Genomic DNA, 8,013 nt, shown 5'->3' on the forward strand with positions numbered 1-8,013 from the left:
ACCTTCAAAGAATCCTACAGGGTACTCAACTCCCGGACTATCAGATAGCTTAGGTATATTAAGAAATTAATTTCACAATAACCTCGATAATAAAAATAAACTTCAAATCTCTAGCTCCTATGACAGTACTCAAGAGTTCAGTGGCAGGAATATCAAAATAAGTTTCACCAAGATTGTTAAAGAATCAATTCCTATAATCAAAGGGTAATTGAATTACTCCAATCATTTATTCTATTCAAAAGATCAATAAATACCCCATTTTCACCATCATTCAATATGAAAATAGGAATGTTTTTATCAGAAAACAAAACTCTTATACAATTAGAATCTCGTAACACATTCAGGTGATTCCATTCTTCAAGAGAGAAATATTTTTTATTTCTAAGCAGAGAGTGTCCTTTGGATGTTTTATACTATTTCCTATTTTTGTAAAAGATATCATAACATCAACCCTCTCACCAAATTATAAACCAGACTTATCTTACTTTATCAGTATAGTTGTTACGTAGAAACTATCAATTTGTTGTTGAAGGTAAGATTATTGTAATGAATAACTAATTAGTGGATATTTGTTTATTCAATTTTCAAATCTCAATATATCATTGTTTATGAAAAATTTTGGTGGCTATGATAGTTAGTAGCTAATTCAATAATTGGCAACTAGACTGACGTAAACGGTCCCAATGGACGACCATATTCGGCCGAATTAACGGCCGGCAGATTCGACCGATCCAACGGCCGAACGGATCGGTTGAATACGGTTCCAGTGGATGGTTACCCTAATGTTTTTTTTTTCAAATACATTGTAGCTTCAACTGACTGACTTTCTTGAATAGAATGCAACTTCAACTGACCTCCTATTGAACTCTTGGAACTTAATGGTATCGGCGGCGAAATGTGCGCAGGAGGAGACATTTACGATGCGCACAGATTCAAGCCCGATCTCGGCCGTCCGCTTCAGACGGGGCAGCAGGAGGTGAGTGAGGTAGCAGTGTCCCATGAAGTTCACACCCCACTGAGACTCGTAACCCTCTGCCGTTTCAGTGTACGGCGGAAACATGATTCCAGCTGCAACATATACATAGTATACACAGAGTCATAGATCATAGTCATAGTCATAAAAAATCCATAGATCAAGAAGAAGAAGAAGAAGAAGAAGAAGAAAAAGAGCCTTTCTTTTACAGTCACTTTTCACTGCTGTCCGGCTAACAATAAGTTGATTGAACCCACTATGCGACATTGTCATTCTATTTCTAGTATCTCTAGCTTATTAAAGTTGGCTGTGTATGTTTATTACACTGAAAATAAAATAAAATAAAGATCGTATACACAGTGTCATAGATCGTAGTCGTAGTCATAGAAAAGTCATAGATCATATACTCAGACTGTCCCACAAAAGGTGTAACAGTCGGAGACCATAGACTCTTCATGAAATTTGCAACAAAGAATGTCTAGTAAAATTCTCTTATATCGACATCCGTTTTCGAGATAAATCGATTTCTCGATATTTTTGAAAAACGTCAATAATTTTAGTGAGGTCCACGTTATAATGACAGTGTTTCATTAGCAATGGTATTGCTATCCTTGTCTTTCATTTAATAAAGCGGATAACGCTATCTCTTTCTAGCTTTGCTCTGTTGCCAGATCGTCTTTTAACAATGTAGAATTAATAATTAATTGGCAAAATATTTCATCTTAATTATGTAAATTCATTATGAAAATATTTAAAAAATAATTTATTTCTTAACAAAATATAATTGATTATTTTAAACGATAATGAACAGTTAATATTACATCAATAAACCTGTATCAGCTACCGTCTATAGAAGGCATTGACAACTGAGGATCGGCAACGTTTTTCTCCTCACTATATTCTACACTTTCTCCTACCTTGGACCTCACTATAGTAAAACTAATATCGGCCTTCTCTTTTATCGACCTTATTTTCCGAGATACACCAACTTCTCGATATTTTTGAAAAACGTCCATCACTAGAAAACTATCAGTCAAAATCCTATTCTAAGGATATGGTGGAAAGAGGAATGAATTTTCAATAAGATTTATATAAGTTGTTCCTTTGTTTGATGTTTTGAATTATTTTTTATGACCGCGATTTCATGTTGCAGCTGTTTGATTAGTGAAATGTAGTGAGACACTTACTTGATACTTTATGTCTGAAGTAAGTAAGAAGTAAGTCTGATACTATATTAAATGAGTGAGTACAATAAGAAGTTTTGAATCAGCAGTTCCTATTTTGTCGTTCGATAACGCTACGACATGTGAGCGCAGCTCAAACCTCAGAATAATTCCAAGTGGGATGCATTATTAACTTAAGTTTGACCACTTGAACAAACTTACCGTTGTTGACCAAGATATGAATTTGTGGCAACTCTTCCAAAACTTTATCAGCGAACTTCTGATGGATTCGAATGACCTCATATCCAGCTTCAGAACAGAAAATTCTCCACTACTGATGTCTCTTCTCACCTCTTGCATCACTCCTATGCCAGCCTCTACATTGCGACAACCTGAAAACATTATTCAATTATATTAATCACAACAAAATAATGGAATAAATACACATAACATCCTCGTTTCTATCCACTCAAAACTCAAGTTCTAATAAAACATTTTTTATCTGACACAACAGTGTTCAGTGTTCACACGTGGAAGGTTTGTCGTTCCTCGGAGATCAACACTATAGTGAGGTCCACGTTATAATGACAGTATTTGATCACTTTTGTTTTGCTATCCTTGTCCATCATTCGACATAGCCGGTGGTACTATTTTTTCTAGGTCCACAACTATGCTAATTATGCTTTTGACAGTGTAGAATAGTTATTTGTGCAACTAGTGCGCCAAGTGACAGTTTGCTGCACCGAACGTTTACGCCCGAGCCGTAGGCGAGGCGGAATTGTTTCTTGAGTGCAGCAGAGGAACTTTGCGCACGTATTTCACATTAAGTTTTTCCTACAGTTACCATTGAATATGAAAAGTGGGTAATTATGGGTAAAATTGCCTGAAATGCATCAAATGTTTTTCTGTGTAATTTTATTATTGATAAAAACCTTAATTTATTGTCAATGAAGAATAAAATGTTGTCCTTTGTTATAATATATAATGAATAATAATTAGCGCGTTGTGCTTGGTTGCACCTCTGCTCACTATAGCAGCCACAGCAGTCACTGTACCAACTTCATTTTGATTTGCTGCACTGTTGCTCCCTATAACCTACTAAGTATTTTGCGTTGCCATGTTGCAAATGGAGTGCAGAAAAAATTTCGCCACACTTGGATGTAATGAGCTGGTTACGTGCGTCATAGGAGGCCGAAAGATGGTTTTCCGACCAGGCCGGTAAAACTTTACGGCCCTAGGGCTGTAAAATGACCTTGAATAACAGCTGATCGTGTCCGATCTTACAAAAATCATAGAGAGATAATCTCATAACGACTGTAATAATCTATATAATTATGTATCGTGAATCGCGGTATTATGTCTATAATATATTTTATAAATTACTGTTTAATAATTAATATTTATTATTGTGTTTTTGATATCAAACAATGAATACAATGGCTGCATTGTCCATTGTCAGAAAGGTACGTATCGCAAGTATTTAAAAGTGAAGAATCGAATTTGAAATCAAAGTACAATAATTGTATCAATATTTAAAAGTGAGGTAGAGTAATAATTGTTCTTTTTTATTATCGAATTCCACTTCTTAATGCAATACAATCAACTATATAACAAGAAAATACAGCAGAGATCTGAAGTTTAAGGTAAGCCTACTGGTGAAACTCAGCCTTGACTAAAAAATTCCTAGTAATTTTTCCGTATTCATTATTAAAACTTTTAGATAATTTTTCTTTAATATAGAACCATATAGAGAAAACATTAGGCCCACTCAAGATTGAATCTTCGAATGTTTACTCTATGATTTCAGAGCATATTTTGTTGTGAAAATGCCGGCAAACCGGCTTCAATTAATATGCCGCTATACACTATATTATAGTAGCCTACATACGTACCTGACTTAATTCAGAGTGAAAATTTTATTGTGAAACAGATAATAATATAATTTTAATAATATAAGTCATGAGCCAAAGTCTGTTGTACCTTTGACTATAGAAAGAACCTTCTTCTATAGAAAGAACAACCTTCTTTCTATAGTCAAAGGTTGTACGCTTTTTAGGAGTGAAGTAAACTTTTTTAGAAGTCTAGTTTACAGTATTACGTGTATGCTAAGAGTTATCAGTCAGCCTCTACGTTCAACAATACGCAATAGACGAGAACGTAAAGGTAACACAACAGAACTCCAAAGCTCAGTGGATAAACAATCACGATCTAGGTTCGAATCTCGGTCAATGACATTTTTTTTTGTCGATGAATTTCGACTTTTATTAGCTATTTTTTATATTAGTTACCATAATTTAAATTTCAATCAATTTTTTAGATATATTTTGAGACAAAACTGTGAAATATGCAATTATATTAATTTTATCATCACATTATTTCAAAATAGTAATGAAAATTCTATTCATCCATCTATCATGAGATCATGAGATATTGCACCGGGCGCAAAGCGCGAGCTATAAAAATTCAAACAATTATTCGAAATATTAATAGTATAAAATATGGTCACTATTGTAAATTATTAATTAGTAATATTGAAATTAATTGACAGTAAAAGTTGTCATAACCAAGATTCAAACTATCAAAATAGGCTGTTTGAATTTTATTAGTTTTTTAATTTCTTATAAATATTGGGAAGTTTTTTTTTTTTGGTGTGGCGAAAAATAGCGTTCGCAACACGGGCAAAAATGTTTTTCCGCTCTCGAACGCTTCAAGTTCTCGACTTCGTCTCGAACTTGAAAACCGCGATCTCGAGCCGGAAAACGTACATTTTCGACCTAGGTGCGAAATATACTATCCCGCACTAGAGCGGAAAAGTGATTCTTTGCGTTCTGTAATCAGTGCAGCAATGGCCACTTTTCAACGTAACTGTAGGAAAATATAATTAATAATGCAGAGAATCGGCATTGCTATTCTTCTATCTTATCCATGCCATTATAACGTGGACCTCACTATAGGTCTTGTTAGCTAGGATACTCTCAATCCCCAAAATTAGCAGAATTATCCTTGTAGAAACATCTATAAACAAACATTAAATATCGTTTAAAAAAGGAATTTGAAACAGTTTAGTTCAGAGTAAAGTTATTGTAGATGTAAAATTTTAGCTGCTCTATGATAAATCATATTATAGCGTAAATGAATTTATGAGTGATGATCTGAACTTTTTTTTAAAAAAGTGATTACTGTTTTACCTGCCATCTGAATAGTTTTTGTGTTATTGTGTATATTGAAATCGAACTCTATGACGCCACCGATCCCACAAATGTGGGTAATGGATGAAGCAGAAGGTATTAAAGGTATTATTTTATTAGAAATTTCAGTTAATCAACTTCTGGAATATAACTGTATAATAACTATTTAGTTCTTTGGTCAATATTTGCAGTAGCAGAAGTTACGTTTAGTTGTATTTATATAGCTTTCATTGAATATTTGAAATAATTACAAGAAGTTATTGTCTCTTGAAGGGTTATAACAGAGTGGAGCAGCAAAGGTAGAATGTATCAGAGAAGGTAGCTGAGAATGTTGAAAATAATGAATGTATTCAAATGTGTGATAATATATTAGAGGGGGAAGAAAAAAGTAGGCAGTGGATATATCTAGATAAATGCTTTATTTAAACACTGTCAGCTTCCTTCACTGATATCCTCTACTTTCAACTCTCTACTATATTTTGAATCTAACAAGAGTTCATCCAAAAAAACATTATGATTTTATTTATTTAGCAACTCTCATCTGAACACATCAAGTTTTCTTACTGCGAGTGGATTGATTTTGTATATTTATGCAACTCTATTTTGTAGTATTACTATGTTGTGTAGATGTCAATGAAGTTCATAATTTACAATTGATTTTGTTCTTACCGATTATAACCTTCATGTCATTTGGAGGAATTTCTTGACTACTTCCAATCCAAGACCTCTTGCCCCTCCCGTCACTATAGCCATTTTTCCGTACTGCGGAGTCACATCTGACAAAAATTGAAATATTTGGTTAGTATAAAAATAATAATAGTACAACTTTCAACTACTGTTATGCTATTTTTGTGAGCATATGAAAAAACTGATTTTTTTTATAATTACTATTGACGGCCGACAAATTGTCATGAAACGCTTCTTCTTTGTCTCTCCTCAGCGTTGGGGTAGCCTCAGTCCATCCATTTCCTCCATGATTCCCCATCCATCGCCATTTTCTTCATCTCGGAACAGTCTTTCCTCTTCTCCGTCCTATCACCTCAATCATAGCCACCTCTAATACACCTCTGTATTATAGGTGCTATGCCTCAATCCGATCCTCATATCCGATCCGGCCTTGGACGTCCCACTGCTCTCCTTCCTTGCACTTTCACATTAACATATTTATTGTCATGAAACGCAAAAATGCTTTTTGTATTCATGCACTTTTAGTTATTATTTTGTGGTCAGGAGTCAACAGATCATGTTGTAAGCAGTAATATCTTACTTTTATTAGCATAATTTTGTGTACTGACGTTGCCTTTTTTTCTATGAATGTGATGCTGATAAAATTATATTTATTTATTTAAATGTCAAATTTTCTAATCACAACCAGAGATATTGAAGTAGGCTACTACTTTTTCATTAATACTAATGAATGTGAAAAAAAGAACAGCACATTTTTTTCACAAAAAAGGCAATATGTGGGTAAGTAGGATACTGTACCTAATTAAATATTGATTATTTCACTTCTTGTGTGTACTTGAATTGAAGGTAAATTCAAGTTGAAAAAAGAGTTGATTTTATATGCATTGCTATATAAGGTATTGCAAGTTCTTATACCAGACAAGTTTAAAAGAGACAAAAATTCTGCAAACCGGTTGCAGTGTCTGGAACTGTCTGGACTGGAACCTGTTTCAAACAGATTTGTCACTTTTTGTATTGTTTTTATAGGCCTAATAAGCTAATGAGTTTGAACTTTACCATCCTTGTCTAACAGTTAAAAAAAACGTGAAATCCTAAGACATCCCTAGGTTGGGAGTCATATATTAAAATACCCTAAATAAAATTTGAAGGTAAATGAAAATACAAAAATAATGTACAATAATAAATATTGAAAAAATGACAAACTTACAAAAATGGTTTTGTTTGTAATTGATTAAATCCTCCATAATTGCTCCAGCTCCAAGTATGTAGTAATATATTTCGTACGCAATGTACTTGATAATAAACCACAAAGTGGTCAATAAATTATCTTGCATTTTTGGGTTTGGTCTGAAATATAAACGGCTTTTAAAATATGCTACACAAACTTATTGAGCACACAAGTAAAAATAACACAATATTCCAATTGACCTAAAAGCTGCATATATAATAATTATACAGGCAGGATGCAATGTCTTCAATACGAAAACTTTCAAATGTCCATTAAACTTTCACTAGATGCTAGACGGGTATTTTGGCGTAACGAGTTGCATGCAGAAAATGCATAACTTTCACTCACAAATAAAAAGAAAATATAATGGCATAGATGGCTAAACACGGTGATGGCCACTAAATGTCAACTGTAGACTCCTGAAAAAATTCACTCAAGGAGTAGTATGGTCTGGCACGCAGCCAGGACTTGAGTCTCCTCTTAAACTCACTGTCACTCAAATGATGCACAGATGGAGGTAGCATATTAAACATTTTAATAGCGATATTGGGATAACAGTTCTGAGCCTTACTTAGCCTACATTGAGGAACATTGACTTCGAGAGCATTTCGAAGTGAGTAGGCACTCTGCAACCCCCTCAAATTCACTGTCAGATTGGTATTCCTAATACCAACCAGGGAAGCAAAGATGAACTGGCTAAAAACTGAGAATCCCAAGTCTGGCGAAGAGTGGCCTACAGTGCTCCAGATGACCACTGGATGACAATATCCGAAC

At 34.0% G+C, this 8,013-nt stretch overlaps 1 pseudogene; it reads right to left on the reverse strand.

Annotated features, from left to right (window-relative positions):
• Positions 1–799: 799 nt before the first annotated feature.
• On the reverse strand, positions 800–7,603 carry LOC120348788 (annotated as a pseudogene).
• Positions 7,604–8,013: the final 410 nt, after the last annotated feature.

The sequence above is a fragment of the Nilaparvata lugens genome, unplaced genomic scaffold (genome assembly GCF_014356525.2).
Source record: "Nilaparvata lugens isolate BPH unplaced genomic scaffold, ASM1435652v1 scaffold6701, whole genome shotgun sequence".
Taxonomy (NCBI): domain Eukaryota; kingdom Metazoa; phylum Arthropoda; class Insecta; order Hemiptera; family Delphacidae; genus Nilaparvata; species Nilaparvata lugens.